This window comes from Chiloscyllium plagiosum, unplaced genomic scaffold (genome assembly GCF_037043375.1).
Source record: "Chiloscyllium plagiosum isolate Xiang-an unplaced genomic scaffold, Cpla_swu_hap1 HiC_scaffold_34, whole genome shotgun sequence".
In the NCBI taxonomy this organism is placed as follows: domain Eukaryota; kingdom Metazoa; phylum Chordata; class Chondrichthyes; order Orectolobiformes; family Hemiscylliidae; genus Chiloscyllium; species Chiloscyllium plagiosum.
In genome coordinates this window covers 45,797,335-45,815,837 of record NW_028270172.1, presented here as the reverse complement: position 1 = coordinate 45,815,837, position 18,503 = coordinate 45,797,335, and positions in this window count along the sequence as shown.

The window sequence follows — 18,503 nt, the reverse complement described above, 5'->3', positions numbered from 1 at the left end:
GGACCGAAGGGTCTGTTTCCGTGCTGTACATCTCTATGATTCTATGAATACTGTAAAACACTTCCTTTTGCAAAGGGCTGTGTAACTAACCCTTACCTAAAAAAATCCAGTTGCTAATGCTGGAGCTGCTTGTGCTTCTTTATTTTTGCCACCGTTTTCACATCTTCTTCAGTACAGGTAAGTCAAATACACTTACGTCTTTGATGTAATGTTTTTGCGGGACCTTGAAATCTTCTTTGGATAATCCCATATTCGGATAATCAAAATTCAGATAATCAAGGTTCCTCTGTATCGAGTTACAGCTACAGAGAAGGTGCAGAGAAAGATCAACTCTCATATATGATAGGTCAGTTCATATGTCTGATATCAGTGAGGAAGAAGCTGTTCTTAAATCTGTTGGTATATGTTTTCAAACATGGAACAGAGTACAAATGAATATAACTAGGGTGTGAGGGGGGTCTTTGATTATATTGGCTGCTTTCCTGAGGCAGCAGGAAGTGCAGTCAGAGTCGATGGAAGGAAGGCTGGTTTTTTTTTAGATTGCTTACAGTGTGGAAACAGGCCCTTCGGCCCAACAAGTCTACACCGACCCGCCGAAGAGCAACCCACCCAGACCCATTCCCCTACATTTACCCCTTCACCTAACACTACGGGCAATTTAGCATGGCCAATTCACCTAACCTGCACATTTTTGGACTGTGGGAGGAAACTGGAGCACCTGGAGTAAACCCACGCAGACATGGGGAGAATGAGCAAACTCCACACAGTCAGTCGCCTGAGGCAGGAGTTGAACTCAGGTCTCTGGCGCTGTGAGGCAGCAGTGCTAACCACTGTGCCACCGTGCTGGATTGGGCTGTGTTCTCAACTCTCTGTAATTTTTTACAGTCTCGAGTAGAGCAGTTGCCATACCAGCTGTGACGCATCTGGATAGGATGCTTTCCATGGTGCATCCATTTAAAAAATTGATGAGTCATTGTGAACATGTCGAATTTCCTTTACCTTCTGAGGAAGAAGAGGCATTGGTTTGTTTTCTTGACGGTAGCAAGTCAATTCCGACCCTCCGAAGAGTAACCCACTCAGAGCCATTCCCCTACCCTATTATTCTACATTTATCCCTAACTAATGCACCTAACCTACACATCTCTGAACACTATGGGCAATTTAGCATGGCAAATTCACCTAACCTGCACATTTTCGGACTGTGGGAGGAAACCGGAGCACCCGGAGGAAACCCACGCAGACACAGGGAGAATGCACAGACAATCGCTCCAGAAGACAAAATAAATTCCAGAGAAATGTGGGATTGCTGAGATATAAATTCATGCATATTAGCTTTTGTGTCACCAGTTCGTGACATTCTTGACTTGCCACCTGAATGGAGAAAACTGAATAGCTGACATTTTCTCAATGATGGGAGTCTCACCTGAGTATGTTTACCTACCCACCATTCTTCACACCATAGTGGGGTGGAAAATCCCACCCAATCTCTTACAGAGCTATACTTCACAAAAGTTATTCATTCTTTGCCATTGAGTGATTTTAATGAAAAATAACTATGGGGCTAAACTTAAGTGGTGAACTTTTTCAACATGTATCACTGAGTGGAATCAGACAGCAGCTGGGAAACACCCCTACAATAAGAGCATGGTGGCTCAGTGGTTAGTACTGCTGCCTCTTAGTGACACGGTCACGGGTTTGATTCCCACCTCGGGTGACTGTGTGAAGTTTGCACATGTGTGCATGGGTTTCCTCTGGGTGCTGCAGTTTCCTCCCACTATCCAAAGATGTACAGGTCGGGAGAACTGGCCATGCTAAATTGTCCATAGTGTAAGGGGTAAATATAGGGCAGGGGAGTAGGTCTGGTTGGGTTACTCTTCGGAAGGTCGGTGTGGACTTATTAGGTGGAAGGGCCTGTTTCCACACTGTAGGGATTCTGTGAAAATCAAGTAATTGGTACAAGAACCAGAAGGTAAATGAGGAGTTTTTTTTAAACGCAAAGAGCTGTTACTGATCTGGAATGCATTGCCTGAAAGTACAGACGAAGCAAAATAAAGTAGTAAATTTGCAAAAGGACTGGTTAGGAGCAAAAGAATTACAGGACTTGGAGGAGAGATCAGCGGACTGAACTAATTGGATAGCCTTTATAAAGAGCAGGCACAGACATGTTGAGCCAAATTGATTCTCTGTGCTGTATGGTTCTGGGTACATTCAGTTCAATTTATGATTTGTTATACAGCACTCCAATAAGGGACTTTTATTATGTTCTGAAAGAGTGCCTTGAAAAGACTTATTATCTGACAATGAAATAGAAAGCACCAAGAATCCCGAATCTAACAGAGTCATCCAGTGTCAACAGAAATCACTTTCCCAAATCAAATGGAGATTATCCAAATGCAGAACGTTACTGCCCTGAGGTTGGATAAATAAATCAATACAGTTCAAGATGTTCTCCTGTTCAGTCTTTCCTGGGTGAGGCTGTAATTTGTAATGATTTATTAACTTATTCATCAGCCATGGCTACAGTAGTACGCATTCTTCTGATGTCTCCTTTGGCTGCCCACGAAGGAGGCAGACTGGGGTCACTCCATTCACTGTACAAACCTCGGAGAAAATGAGGACTGCAGATGTTGGAGATCAGAGTCGAAAAGTGTGGTGCTGGAAAAGCACAGCAGGTCAGGCAGAATCTGAGGAGCAGGAGAGTCAACGTTTTGAGCATAAGCCCTTCATCAGGAATGTTGGGGGGGTGGGGGGGGGGGGGGGTGGTGAAGGGGGCTGAGAGATAAATAGGAGGGGTTGGGGCTGGGAGGGTAGATCGGATATTTGGGTAGGTAGGACAGTTCAAGAGGGCGGTACCGAGTTGGAGGGTTGGATCTGGGATGAGGTGGGGGTTTTGTGGGGGAGATGAGGAAACTGGTGAAATCGATGTTGATGCTGTGTGGTTGGAGGGTCTCAAGGTGGAAGATGAGACGTCCTTCCTCCTGGCTTCAAGTGGCTTAGATTTGGCAGTGGAGGAGGACTTGCATGTCCTTGGCGAAGTGGGAGGAGGAGTTGAAAAGGTCAGCCACGGGGTGGTGGGGTTGTTTGGTGTGTGTCGTTTAGTTCCTCCACGACTCCCTCGTTAGGTACCCCCACAACCCATCCTCCACTCCCAGCACCTTCCCTTGCTGCAGCAAGAGATGTAAAACCTACACTCACACCTCCCCCCACCTCCATTCAAGCCCCAAAGGATCCTTCCATATCCGACAGAAATTTACCTGCACTTCCATGCATGTCATCTACTGTATTCATTGCACCCGATGTGGTCTCTTCTACATTGGGGAGACAGGATGCCAACTTGCGGGTCTTTTCAGAGATCATCTCTGAGACACCTGCACTAATCAACCCCACCATCCTGTGGCTAAACACTTTAACTCCCCCTCCCACTCTGCCAAGGACATGCAGGTCCTGGGCCTCCTCCATCACCAAACCGTAATCACCCAATGCCTGGAGGAAGAATGCCTCATCTTTCATCTTGGGGCCCTCCAACCACATGAGATCAATATGGATTTCACCAGTTTCCCCATTTCCGCTCTCCCAATCTTATCCCAGTCCCAACCTTCTGACTTGGCACTGCCCTCTTGAACGGTCCTACCTGTCCATCTTCCTTCTCACCTATCTGCTCCACCCTCCCCTGTGACCTATCACCTTCTCCCCCACCTTCATCTACCTATCGCATTCCCAGCTACCTTCCCCCCAGCCCCACCCCCTCCCATTTAACTCTCAGCCCCCTTGGCCCACAAGCCTCATTCTTGATGAAGGGCTTATACCCAAAAACATCGATTCTCCTGCTCTTCGGATGCTCCCTGACCAGCTGTGCTTTTCCAGCACCACACTCTTTGACAACGTCTGGATAGCCAAAAACAGTGCGTCTCACCAAGTCCTGTTTTCTGAATTCCCAAATGATCAACGTTTCAAGGAAAGAAAAAGAAAATGGTCTAAAAATTATTTGAGACTCTCCTTGAAGCAGAGCAGCATTTTCATTAAAGAGTGGGGGCTACCAGTCATTCAAAATGGCTACAAATTGTCTATTAGCTTTCATTATACTTTGACTCCAAACACTTTAATGATGAGGAAGAATGGCAGCAGAGAAGAAAAGAAGGCAAATCCTACACACCCAAAGATTTGTGGGTCAAGAATTGATCTGTTTAGTCTAATGAAGGACGATCCATAGCAGAAACTTATGACCCTGAGTAGATATCATTGTTGAATTGAACAGCTAGCAATGGGGTCCATTGAGCATTGTGAGTTGTTAGTAAATTGACAGCTTGGAGGTATCATGTGAAGGTGCATTAATTAGCCTTGACCACCCACATTAGGTCATGTGACTTCTTATCCCACTGCTGCCAGATCCGCATGTCTATCTTACTGGCTATTTCAATCCACGTTCTCTTGGGTTTCCCAAAAAACACGGCATTGCTCCTCCTGCCACTACTGTCCAGAGCCATGCCCATTGCCTTGAAATTCTCTCTCTCTCTGCCATTTTGCCATCATTAACATTTCAGAAACATTCTTTAGTTCATCTTCCTTCTAGGAGGATTGAGGCTTGCCTTTAAGGAAAACAATCTGGCTGACAATGTGGTTTCTGAAATGCACTCTCCAATTCCCCTGCCAAATGAGAAGGAAACTGGCAGCATTATGATCAAACATCAATGTGAGACCTGCTTGGCCAGATATCACAGTTACGCAGAGCATGTGAGTGAACCTAATTTACATATTGCCCACCTTGATCTGTTCAGACACAGACAGGTCACATATCACAACTCATTTTCCAGACAGTCAGAATGAATTTCTTAAGGGCTGGTTTGGAAGTAGGTCAGGGTGAACTCTGAGGCATAGCTGATTTCACAGTGATTAGTGCACCTAAGTAAGTTCAATATTAGCTAATCAAACCCATTTTTGTATTGACCAGATTAGGATGTTCGTATTTCATGTTGCTGAAATGGTCCAAAGCAATGGGTACATAAAGACTAAAATGTCTCAGTTATGATCCCTATTCTGTGCTGTGTTAGCTGATCTCAGCACAGAGAAATTCAAATTGGCTTCAGGATGCAGGGGGCTGATGTCCTGCATTGATGAATACACTCTAACCACCTTCTGTATCTTAGGCCTGTCTCCATCCTTGCCTCAACTCTTCCGCTGTTGAATCACTCATCCATGCTTTTGTTGCCACCAGTATCCTCTCTAATCTTTACTGTCTGGTCTCCTATCTTTCATCTTTCATATAATAAAACTCATTCAAAATTCTGTTGCCTACACCATCTTTTGTATCAAGTCCTTATCATTCATCACCCCTGGACTCATTCATGACAAGCTTGATTTTTGTATTCAAGCATTGGAGTAGGTCTTGTAACTTAAAAGCACGTGTGTTTTACTGAACAAAGGGCTGATAGCATATAAATCTGCCACTATATAAATTTGAGTTTTATTGTCATGAGCACATCCTTATGTAAAATATTAATTGTGACTGGATTTGTAATTTGGACTTTTTAAACTGAAGAAGAGCACTTGATTTATATTATCATCGCTGGGATGGTGATGCTGAGTTTGTGGAGGCTCTGCCACAGATATTAAATCTTAAAGAATGTGAAAGACCATTTCCTATGGGTTATAAGGGTTTGAGATAAACACCTGTAATTCAGCAATTGGAAACAAGACATTAAAATCTAACCATTTGGGCCATGAAGGAATATAAATTTGAACTAATCAAAACTATCTACTTGAGATATACAAATAATTTTGCACTATATTTGGACTTGAAACATGACTCTGTTGGCTGGTACGGACCTGCCAGAACTGTTTGAGACTTCTGCAGCAGTGTTTCCAGAAGAAGAAGATACCAATTTCAACTTTGAATCCCTTCTGTTCAGGACCAAAGCCATCAGGCATCCAGCAGGCCAAAACAGCCGGTTACAACTGCTGATCATTTTTCCTTTTATTTCAGTCTTTTTTGTGGCATAGAGTCACAGAGATGTACAGCACGGAAACAGACCCTTTGGTCCACCTCGTCCATGCCGACCAGCTATCCCAACCCAATCTAGTCCCACTTTCCAGCATCTGGCCCATCTCCCTCCAAACTTATTCATATATCCATCCAGATGCCTTCTAAATATTGCAATTATGTCAGCCTCCACCACATCCTCTGACAGCTCATTCCATACACGTACCACCCTCTGCGTGAAAAAGTTGCCCCTTAGGTCTCTTTTATATCTTTCCCCTCTCAATCTAAACCTATGCCCTCTAGTTCTGGACTCCCCGACCCCAGGGAAAAGACTTTGTCTATTTACCCTATCCATGCCTCTCATGATTTTGTCAACCTCTATAAGGTCACCCCTCAGCCTCCAACGCTCCAGGGAAAACAGCCCCAGTCTGTTCAGCCTCTCCCTGTAGCTCAAATCCTCCATCACCGGCAACATCCTTGTAAATTTTTCTGAACCCTTTCAAGTTTCACAACATCTTTCCGATAGGAAGGAGACCAGAATTGCACGCAATATTCCAACAGTGGCCTAACCAATGTCATGTACAGCCGCAACGTGACCTCCCAGCTCCTGTACTCAATACTCTGAGCAATAAAGGAAAGCATACCAAACACTTTCTTCACTATCCCATCTCCTTGCGACTCCACTTTCAAGGAGCTATGAACCTGCACGCCAAGGTTATTCTTCTCTACTCTATCGCTTGTATTTCCATTTTTGGATTTCATATGCACCTGTATGCATTTTGCTGGGGTTGGAACACACATTAAAAGTATCATTAAAATTTTTATCAGTGTCAGTTTTAGCACAGTAAAACAAACTCGTTACTTGCCAAAGTTAAGGTAACTGATCAGATAGCTAGTTATAATGTAAATAGTTAAATGTGCATTGAATAAATAAGTACATCATTTTAATCAAAAAAAACTCTGCAATGATCAAATGGGGAGGACAAAAAGATCAATTTTTTCCTCACCTGGCGATTAAAGAATGTAAAGAATATGATTAAAAAGAATAGCTAGTGGGATGAAGTTCTGATATTCCACATTTGACAAACCATTCCCTAAGAACGGTCAATGTTATACAAACAGCAAAGGAGAAACCTCCAAAGAAAAGCAGTTACTTGTTTCTTTTGCATTTCACTTATTTGAGAGTAAATATTACTCAGCTAATACTGAAAAAGTTTGCTGAATTCTGCAAAGTACAATACTGCACAGTTCTCCAAATGCTGGTCCAACTGGAAACCAAAATACACATTATCCATTTGTGCTGATGTCATGGCAACACACACAAAATTCTGAAGGCTGGAAAATCCTGTGGCAAAGCACATGTCAGTCAGTGACAGTTCCTACTGGGATTAGGAATATTTGTTCCCCTTTATTATAATGCAATTTATTGTGTTAAATTAGAAATTGTGCACACTTTAAAATTTGACGTGCTCGCCATATCCCACTAATTGCCACAGATACCTTCAGGATATGTCCATACTTCTTTAAATGAGGTTTCTCTGGTGAAGGAACAAATGTTCAAACTGAACATTTTGAAGTATATAGTGGTGTAAAAATAAACCTCCCGGAAACAAACGTTGCACCAAAAATTATAATTAAAGAACATCAAAAAATACACACATGCACATATAAGCCAAATTATAGGCTATGAAGACTTTTCTTTTGAAAATAAGAGGGTTGAAGGCTTTTTTATATTAAAAACCCTTATGGAAATGAGGCTCAAAGACTTCAAGAATTTAAGTAAAAATTCCCATCTGGTTATTGTGTTTATAGATTTCTCCAAACATACATTGTAAGTGAAGAATGTTATGTTGTCCTCCGTCCACAGCTGGCATTTAGCACCTGGTCAGGCTTGTGAACAATGGCCCAGTGGGGATTATATGGCACATGTCTGCTAATTGGGTGATATGAGTCACCCAGGTCTGGAATTCTCCCTGTCAGCAACTCTACAGCATGTAATTGCCAACTGATTGTGCCTAGTTAATCGTCCACAGGGCAACTGTATAAAATAAAGAGGACCTCCAAAAAACTGTGCTGTGCCATATTATGATTTAGGTACTGGTGTAGAGTTGCAATGCTTCAATAAGCACATAGTCACCTACCAAAACACATTATCCAGCACACATGTAAATCATATGAGATGTGTGATATCTAGTGTTATAATTAAATGTCATTGTTTCGATGCCAGTTGCCTGTTCTGTATTTTATTCTTAATTGCTGTGTTAGCATGAATTATGTGACAAAGTAATTAGGCAGCCATGAGCAGCTGGGTCTTACGCTCACATGTTTTGGGTTTTGGTGCTTTGTGGCCTGTACGTCTCTTATTCCGGCAGGTGTGCAGATCATACATTAAGTCACTTACTTAAAATATATTTTGTTAGTCAAGGTGTGCAACAGTCTTTTGTGATGAGAGCGATCAAGCTCCTCTAAAGTCAAAAGATTTGTTTGTAATTGGCAAGTAGCAAGGTAGACTGCAACATATATACCCAATCCTACACAGCACACTTGAAAAAAAAACATTTGCGTTTAGCAGTGCCATTCACAACCTCAGTGTTTTAAACCATTTAAGGTGCTTCTTGTTATGACAAGGGGGAAACACCCCCCTTCTAATTTAAACCCATAACACAGAAAAGATTTACCATGTGCGGTAATCTGTGAAAATTTGAGAGGCCAAGAATTATCTCAAAAGTCACTATTTAAAGTAAAAATTAACAACTTTATTTTTTAAAGTATAACAGAGAATAATGAACTAACAATTATTTACCACTCCTTTCTCTAACCTATCTTTTACCTTCCCCTTCTACAATACTCATCCGTTAAAACTCCCCAGTGAAGATTTACCAAAAATTCAAATTTCAAATCCAGTCAGCTGTCAAATTTTCTCTTTTGATCATCCTCTGTCTTCCTTTCTTCTTCTTAGGGATTATGTTTCATAGGGGGCAACGTTTTCACACAGAGGGTGGTATGGGTATGGAATGAGCTGCCAGAGGAAGTGGTGGAGGCTGGTGCATTTGCAACATTTAAGAGGCATTTGGATGAGTATATGAATAGGAAGGGTTTGGAGGGATATGGGCTGGGTGCTGGCAGGTGGGACTAGATTGGGTTGGGATATCTGGTCGGCATGGACGGGTTGGACCGAAGGATCTGTTTCCATGCTGTACAACTCTATGGCTCTATGACTCTTATGACTGATCAACAAAGATATCTTTAAGAGAGATATGCTCCGGGCAGTCTGCAAATATTGGTAGCTTGGTAAGTCTCCCAACTGTTCAATTTTTTCGGTTTAAAACCCCAAAGCATCAGATTGTTTCATTGGTGTTAATGTTGACAAAATACCAAATTGAAACTTGATTGGAGTTTGGTATTTTGGGGCATAATTTAAACTGATTGGGTGAAATCAAATTTATTTTTTTCTGTCTCTTGGCAACCCAGCTAATCTAGCTATTCGACCAAATGTTACATTTTAAATTTTCCAGTACTCTCTGTGCCTCTCTAAGTCTTTCAATTCTCTTAAAGGAGAAAGTGAGGACTGCAGATGCTGGAGATCAGAGCTGAAAATGTGTTGCTGGAAAAGTGCAGCAGGTTAGGCAGCATCCAGGGAACAGGAGAATCTGAAGAAGGGCTTATGCCTGAAATGTCGATTCTCCTGTTCCCTGGATGCTGCCTAACCTGCTGCGCTTTTCCAGCAACACATTTTTAGCAATTCTCTTAAAGGTACAGTACACCCACATCTGCATAACATTATAAAGTGCAATGTAGCATCTAATTTGCGTACAGTGATGTTCCCCAGCAGGTAATATGATAATGACAAAATATAAATTATCAGCTTTTATTTGAATCTTGTGTCAGTGTTTATTCGGAAACTGAGCTCTAGATGATTGTTGTTTCAGTAGCATATGAGAAAGTGAGCCATTCACTAAACACCCAGAAGACTAACGTCTTCCTCAAACCATCGACAATTAGAAATGCAAACTATTTTTCATATCATGGGGGTGGTCCTCTTGAAAAAGAATCAGTCAAAGATGACAAAACTCATCATCATTGCCAAAGTGTCAGCTCGATCCAAAAAAACTGCAGCTGCTGGAGTCCAAAGTAGACAAGCAGGAGACTGGAAGAACACAACAAGCCAGGCAGCATCAGGGAGTGGAGATGTCGATGTTTTGGGTATGACCATTCTTCAGCCTTTGGCTGACTGAGGAAATGTGTATTTAAGGACTGGGATTTCAAACCCGCAGTGATTCACACACTTATATTGTCATGACAATGGGTTACTTATGGACATATTTAACTTTGATTTACAACATACAGCCAAAAGGTATCTACTGATGTAATTTCAAGTGACTGTCTGGTAAAGCCCCGATAGGAACCATAGAAAATGATGCCTGAAAAGGTGCAAAGGAACAACAATTCTCTAAAGGGAAAGATGCAATTTAATAAAAATACTGGATTGTGATTATAGATATAATGAGGGACTGACATCCTGTTTCAGCAGAAAGCTTCTCCTGTGGGTTATGTCCGAAGCATTCAGACATTTTGTATCTTACCTTTCCAGGTATAAAGAAAAAAATAGTATTAAAAACCGACTGCAACCCCTCATCTTTGAGCGTTAATGGGCTGATGTGCTAGTGTGCTGTAAAAGCCACATGTGTAGAATAGTCATTAGACTGTCCAGTGTAGCAGCTAAAGAGAAATTCTCTCTCACTCTCTCTGCTGGAATCTAAACATGCCAGTAAAACTGCTGTCAGAAAGGAAACAGGACAAAAGCCTGTCAGCTTACTTGCAGAGTCAAGAATCTCAAAATCAACTGCTTCCCTACGACTGTCAGCTTGACTGGTTTTATCCAACTTAACAGCCACAACATTCCTCAACATTGCACAGATCCCAGACAATGAATTATATCTTTTTTTTTAACTATCATCTTTTTACTCAACTCATATTTTTAATCTGTGTGGAGGGTCATGGTTTATTGTCTTTTGGGCACAAAGCTAATCCACGAAAGGAGAGATTCCTTTTAAATTAAGCAAGGTGTCACCAACTGAGAAAGAGGTTAAAATAGGTGTCACCAACTGAGAAAGAGGTTAAAATTATGATGGGGAGCCAATTTACCCCTTCTCACCGAGGAGCATAACCATTTGGGGTATCCCATCCAAAATCAGAGCCCTTACCTGTGGGCCAGTTATCATAATATGTTTTAGAGACTACAGCAAGCACCTCAAAGCACTGAAGAAGAATCACCATTGTTCCTTCAAATCCATTGGCAAGAGAGGTGTCCAACACGCATCCTCTCTTTAGCCAATCTGCTCAGCATCATGGAGCTAATCACTCAACAATTTATATATATATGGCACCAGATTCTAGAAACAGCTATCATATTCAAAACTCACAGTTGGAGTCACTCTCAGGAGGACAGTGGAAATGCTTTAGAGATATCATATATGTTTGCCTCATGGGAGACCCTAGCCTACAACAGACCAAAATGGAGGAGGCTCATTTGGGAAACCACCAAACAAATTAACATACCATAATCAGGAGCATGCAAGCAAAGTCGAAACATCTGAGGGAGCACACAAAGATCCAAATGATACATTTACCCAACATTCTAACACCACTCATCCCATATATGGCAGAGTCTGCAGATGGCACATTGGGACTTATCAGCCACCTCAGACTGAACCAACTAGGATGGAGACAGGTCATCCTCAATTCCAAGAGACTGCCTAAGAACTGTGGGATCTTTTTATACCCAGCTGAGAGAGCAGTCAGGATTTCAGTTTTACATTTCATCCAAAAGATACCTCCTCCAACTATACAACAATTCCTCAATGCTGTCCTAGAGTGCCAGCCCAAATTGTGTGCTCTAGACTCTTGAACAGATCTTGAACCCATAACTTTCTGGCTCACAGATGAGAATCGACTTAACACTAACCATTTGTCCCATCACTTTTAAAAGCTGTGTAGTTAGTCCCATCCCTAAATACTCTTTCCCCTTACATGCTGCAAAGTTTCTTTTTTTGTGCGCGTACGCTGTCTGATTTTCATTTGAAAGATCTGTTTCCACCATGTTTTCTGGTATTATGATTTGCATTCCAAATCATAATTCACAGAATAAATACATTTCTGATCAGCTGCCCTCCTCAACTCATTATTGCAATAATCTTTACTGTGTATCCTCTGGTTCTCTGCCAGTGGAAACAGTTTCTCACTGCAAATAAAACACAGTATGTAGAGCAGGAAGTGGCTTTATTCTTTCTGATCTCTCGTCAAGAACTTGTCATGGTTAAACATGAGCTCCTTTGATTTTCATCCCTTCAGAATGCTCTTCTACAGCAAACACGGCAAACTCCAGCAAACTACCACATGATAATAACCAGATAATCCATTTCTGTGATGTTAAAGGACAAAATATAGGCCAGGACACTGGGGACAATTCTCCTGCTTTTCTTCAATATCATGCTCTGAAATCTTTATGTTTGCCTGGTAGAGCAAATGTGGCCTCAGTTTAATGCCTTATCCAAAAGTGGCACCTCTGCACTCCCATTACGTTAAACATTTTGCCTTTGTACTTGCGCTAGCTACACAATTGAGTTCAACCACTTCCCTGGGAAATCTATGCCTGATTATTGCTTGCTTTTTGAATTTGAAGTCAGTGAATTTTTATAGTTCATCTTCCATTTGCATGTACCTATGCACCCCCCCTCCCCCCCCAATACACTTTGCCAAATAAACTTATTATGTTTCAATTTATTTGTATCCCTCAGAACTTTATGGAAAACCACAGTGCATTCCCATGAGCCTTCCTGTCTAAGGTCCTATACTACAGTGTTAACTTTTTCAGTAACCTTTCCAAAACTAACAATGGAATTTTAACAGTTAAGGGAGAAGGGTTCGAACATGGCACTGCTGCTTAAGACACATACTTTTTACTTGCCAAGTCATATGTAATAAATACTGATAATTTATCAAGAGTTAGCCCAGCCTCTGCCAAAGACTTCAAGTAAGCATCCTTCTCCATAAGGTATCAATGACTCAGACTAATAAGAAGGGTTGGAAGAAGAACAGGAGCCCTGGTTTTGCAACCACACACCTGTCTGTCAGAGAAATCTTCATCAGCTTCATCTTTTTCTTTTAGAATTAGAATTAGAATCCCTACAGTGTGGATACAGGCCCTTCGGCCCAACAGGTCCATACCGACCCTCTGAAGAGTAACCCACCAAAACCCATTCCTCTACATTTGACAGCATGCTTTGCTCAGTTTGTTTGCAAGAAGCTCAGAGTGCCATCAATTGTTCACTCATTAAATGAAGCATGCCTGGATGAAACAATGTGTGATGCACGAGCCAGGGATGAGAAGTAGGATGCTTTGAGAAGAGCTTCCACTGCCATGTACCCTTTGTCAATCTTCACTCTCATGGCTCAGCTGGGTATCCCTGCTAGTCAAGAGCAGGATAACAATTGGCTGTACGTCAATGAGGCATTAAGGTGAGGTGTTCCCTCGCTCCTGTGTACTGTGGCAGGCTAAATGTGGAAGCCATGCATCTGGCCAGCAAGCACTGAGCAATTCAGGTGGTCAATCCTTCCATGAAAGTGAAGTAAATGGCATGTGGAGAAGAAATTTCTTCCTCCAATTTCTCTTGAAGGGTGAGGTACTGAGTCTGGAAATGATGACAAAAGGACATACATTTCCTTTTGATATTCCACTACATATTCGGATAAAGTTTGAAGTATATGAGGTGCTGCTCCTGTCTCCAGCATCTATACCTGCTCAATGTGGTATTGCACATCAAGTAACAATCTAACCACTTTTACTGAAGTGTTCACTGACCAATGTGAATCTATGCTGAGAACGAGTGTATTCTCATCATGTGACAGTGCATCCCCAGATTCTTAGCCCGCTTCTATGGGATTGGTTTGTTATAAGCTCCTCCATCACCTATGAAAGACCTGGTCAGAGATCAAAGACCTGAGCTTATGCTGTCATTAAGAAAGTCTACAAAGTCAGCACAGTTTAACATCTCATTTCATTTATTGGTGTCATCAAATCCATACGATTGACCATGATTAACTGTTAATTACAAAATGGTAATATATTACCAGATCTCAAGGACACCCATCACTCCATTGCCAACGCCAATTATGTGTTGCACTCTGCTAATCTTCAGGGCATAGCCTTCAATAGAATCAGTGTAGCTATGGCTTCAGGGCTACTCTGTCTCTCTATCTCATCCTTGATTGTGCAGCATCTTCTCTTGCAAGGGATAAAAGGCAGCAAATGTATGTGAGAAGTGAATCTGCATTGCACTTCTGCAGCTGACTATCTGCCTTCCAGTCACATCTGCTCCACCTCCAGGGAAGAGGGTTTCTCTCCTGCCCCTTACCCCTCGATATGACCTCCATGGAAGAGGGTTTCTCTCCTGCTCCTTGCCCCTTGCTATGACGTCCAGGGAAGTGTCAGAGAAGCAGTTGTGGGGATAATGTGCAGCAGCTTCATTCCGTTTTCTTTCCAGTCTCCTCCTTTCTGAATGCTTCACCAATGAAATTTCCTGGAGCTACTCAGAACCTCATTAAAAAACCTTTCTATTATCAGATTCAATTCATCATCCTGTCCATCCTCTCTGATTGATCAGGAAACCTGGAAATGCAATGCAAATGCTGTGACAGTCCTCAGGCAAAACTTGCTACTGAAACAAACTAGGCCCCGATTTACTATTGGTGTCACTATATGTGCTGGGATTATCATATGAAACTTTTTTGTGGCATGTCCATACTATGAATGGAAATAGCAACAACATCTATTAAGCTCCAAGAAAGAGAGGCCAAAGCATTAAACAGGAGATTTTTAAAGGAAGCATTCACTCTGTAGGCAGCAAGATTTGACTAAATTGTTTCCTGCCCAAAATTGCTGATGATGTCATCATTATCATGTGGTTGGACTCTGAAAGTAACAATCCACAGTGCATACACAAACACATAACATCCTTCCCCCTTTAATGAATGTTTGGCAATTCGCACACGATTGTGGTATTCTCCATTAAGGTACTGTCTCCTACAAATGCTCCAGTTACTGTTCTGTCTTCGGGTATATCCAGGTCTCTATGTGATACAGTTATTTGTGGAACTTAAATTAATGCTGTGGCTGGCACATTCATTCTTGCTGCCAAGAGTTGATCTGCATGCCTTCTCCATACTACATCATTTCCCATCTCTACAATGAACATAGAATATAGAACAGTATAGCACAATACAGGTCCTTTGGTCCTCGATTTTGTACTAACCTCTTATCCTACTCTAAGATCAAACTAAGCTGCATATCCTTCATTTTAGTAACATCCACATGCCTATGCAAGAGTTACTTTAATGTCCCTAATGTATCTGACTCTATTGCCACTGCTGGCAATGCATTCCATGCACCCACCACTCTCTGTGTAAAGAACTCATCTCTGACATCTCCTCTAAACCTTCCCTCAATCACATTAAAATTATGCCCCTTCGTGATAGCCATTTCTGCCCTGGGAAGCAGTCTATGGCTATCCACTCTACCATGCCTGTCATCATCTTGTACATGCAGGCCAGGCAGCATCCGAAGAGCAGGAGAATCGACGTTTTGGGCATAAGCCCTTCTTCAGGAATCAGGGCTTATGCCCAAAATGTCGATTCTCCTGCTCCTCGGATGCTGCCTGGCCTGCTGTGCTTTTCCAGCACCACACTTTTCAACTCTGGTCTCCAGCATCTGCAGTCCTCACTTTCTCCTCCTCCATCATCTTGTACACCTCTATCAAATTACCTCTCATCCATCTTCATTCCAATGAGAAAAGCCCTAGCTCCCTCAACCTTTCCTCATAAGATATGCCCTCTAGTCCAGGTAGCTGATAGCTACCTGGCGAAGGAACAGCTTTCCAAAAGCTCATACTTCCAAATAAACCAGTTGGACTATGACCTGGTGTTGTGTGAGTTTTAACTTTGTCCATTCCAGTCCAACGCCAGTACCTCCTCTTCACAGCTACCATTGACATCACCAACTGCTGGCTCAAAGTTGAGAGGATCTGCAAGAAGATCATGCATTTCAACACAGACAGCTACCTGACAAAGGAGCAGTGCTCTGAAAGCTAGTACTTCCAAATAAATCTATTGGACTATAACCTGATGTTGTGTGATCTTTAGCATCGTCCACCCCAGTCCAACACCGACTCCTCCACATCATTTTCTGAAGTTGAGTAAGATAATGTCCTATGATATGCAAAGCATTCAACCCATTGTGTATTTACCAAAGTATTTTATAGTAACTTAAGGTTTCCCTTAAATTTTGTCCCCTGTGGTTTACTAGGATGCAATTCCCAATGTTTACTCCTTCCTTCCTATCCCTAGTCTTATTCCCTGCATGTTATCATCTTAGAGACATTTATCTCTGGCCAGTCCTGTCCTCCAATTGAATCTTCTTCTTCCCTTTTCTTCATAGCATTTCCAAAAATCCATGCTGGCAACAAATTTAAACAGTTTCTTTTCTGACACTACTTTCAAATCATTTTTGCACAATGTTATCAGTAATGGCACTAGCAATGAGCCCTACAGGATGCTGCTAATCACTCTCTTCTATCATGATGCAGGTGTTTGTACAACTATTCTTTGTTTCTTTTGATTGAGCTGAACACTGGTTCAGTCCAGTAGTTTTTACACTAATATGGTCTATCTGTGTGGGCCAGTCTTCTATGTAACATTTGTGTTGATAACTTTCTTAATGTATATTGGTCTGTGTCTGTTTTTGGTCTGTGTCTGTTTTTGGTCTAGTATGTACTCAAACCAAGAGACTGAGAATGGCTGAAAATTAAACCTTCGACCTCAGTAAATTACTCAACGTGAGGTGCTGGTTAAGTCTACACAAGCATTTTGCCCCAGAAAAGAAGTCAATGTCACCTTGCTTGCCTTGCTGGCAGACTCTCAGGCAAGTCTGGAATGCAAATTTCTGAAGACAAGTGAAAGCCTCTTTAGTTGCTGAGTTTAAAATGATTACAATGTCACTTAGTCTGTACAGGGTACATTCCTCAATAAAGCATTGTTTGTGTCTCTCGAGAAGTGCATAATGGGTTTGTAATGAGGCCCAGCAGTAGAGATTGGCTGCACAGGGGCCTGGACTGTTCTGAAATGAGTTGCACATGGTACAGAAGGTAATGTACTGGCATGGTTTAAGGATTGGCTAACATACAGAAACAGAATGTAGGAATAAATGGGTCATTCTTGCAATGACAGACTGTGACTGGTGGAGTACTGCAAGGGTCAGAAATTGGGCCTAAACTGTTCACAATATATATCAATGATTTAGGTGCAGAAAACCAGCTATCTCTGAGCCAGAAGTCTAGGGTTTAAGTCCCACCTGCTCCAGAGCTGTGCAGTAGCATCGCTGAACAGGTTATAGAATCATAGAGTCAGAGAGTCATACAATATGGAAACAAACTCTTCAGTCTAATTATTTCAAGCCTACCATGTTCCCAAACTAAGCTGGTCCTGCCTGCCTGTGTTTGGCCCATATCTCTCCAAATTTACCTGTTCATGAACTTAACCAAATATCTTTTAAGTGTTGTCTGTGTACCTGCATCCACCACTTCCTCTGACAGTTCATTCCACACACTAACCACTCTCTGTATAAAAGAGTTGCCCCTCATGTCCTTCTTAAATCTTTCTCCTCTCACCTTAAAAATATGGCCCCCAGTTTTGAACTCCCTCACCTTAGGGAAAAGACCTTTGCTATTTACCTCATCTATACCCCTCGTGATTTTATACATCTCTATGAGGTAACCTCTCAACCTCTTACACGCCAGTGAAAAAGTCCCAGCCTATTTTTATAACCTCACAATATTGGCAACATCCTGGTAAATCTTTTCTGAACCCTCTCCAGTTTAATAATATCCTTCCTATAACAGGACAACCAGAACTGTACACAGTACTGCAGAAGAGGCTTCACCAACTTTTGAACAACGTCTGAACTACTATACCCAAAGTGCTGAGCAGTGAAGGCAAGCACAAACACCTTCTTAATGACCCCGTCCACTTGTGATCCAAATTTCAAAGAATTATGCATCTGAACCCTTAGGTCTCTCTGTTCTAACACACCATGCAGGGCCCGACCATTAATTGCATATGTCCTGCCCTTGTTTGATTTACTAAAATGCATTTCCTCACATTTATCCAAATTAAATTCCCTCTTGCCACTCTTCAGTCCATTGACCCGACTGATCAAGATCTGTTTGTAATCTTAGATAACTTTCTTCACTGCCCACTATACCACCAACAATGGTGTCATCTGCAAACTTACTAACCATGCCTCTTATATTCTCATCTGGATCATTTATATAAATGCCACACAAAAGTGGAGTCAGTACTGATTGTTGTACAAAACCACTGGTCACCGGCCTCCATTCGAAAACCAACCCTCCATCACCACCTCCTGTCTCCTACTGTAAAGCCAATTTTGTATCCAATCAGCAAGCTTACCCTG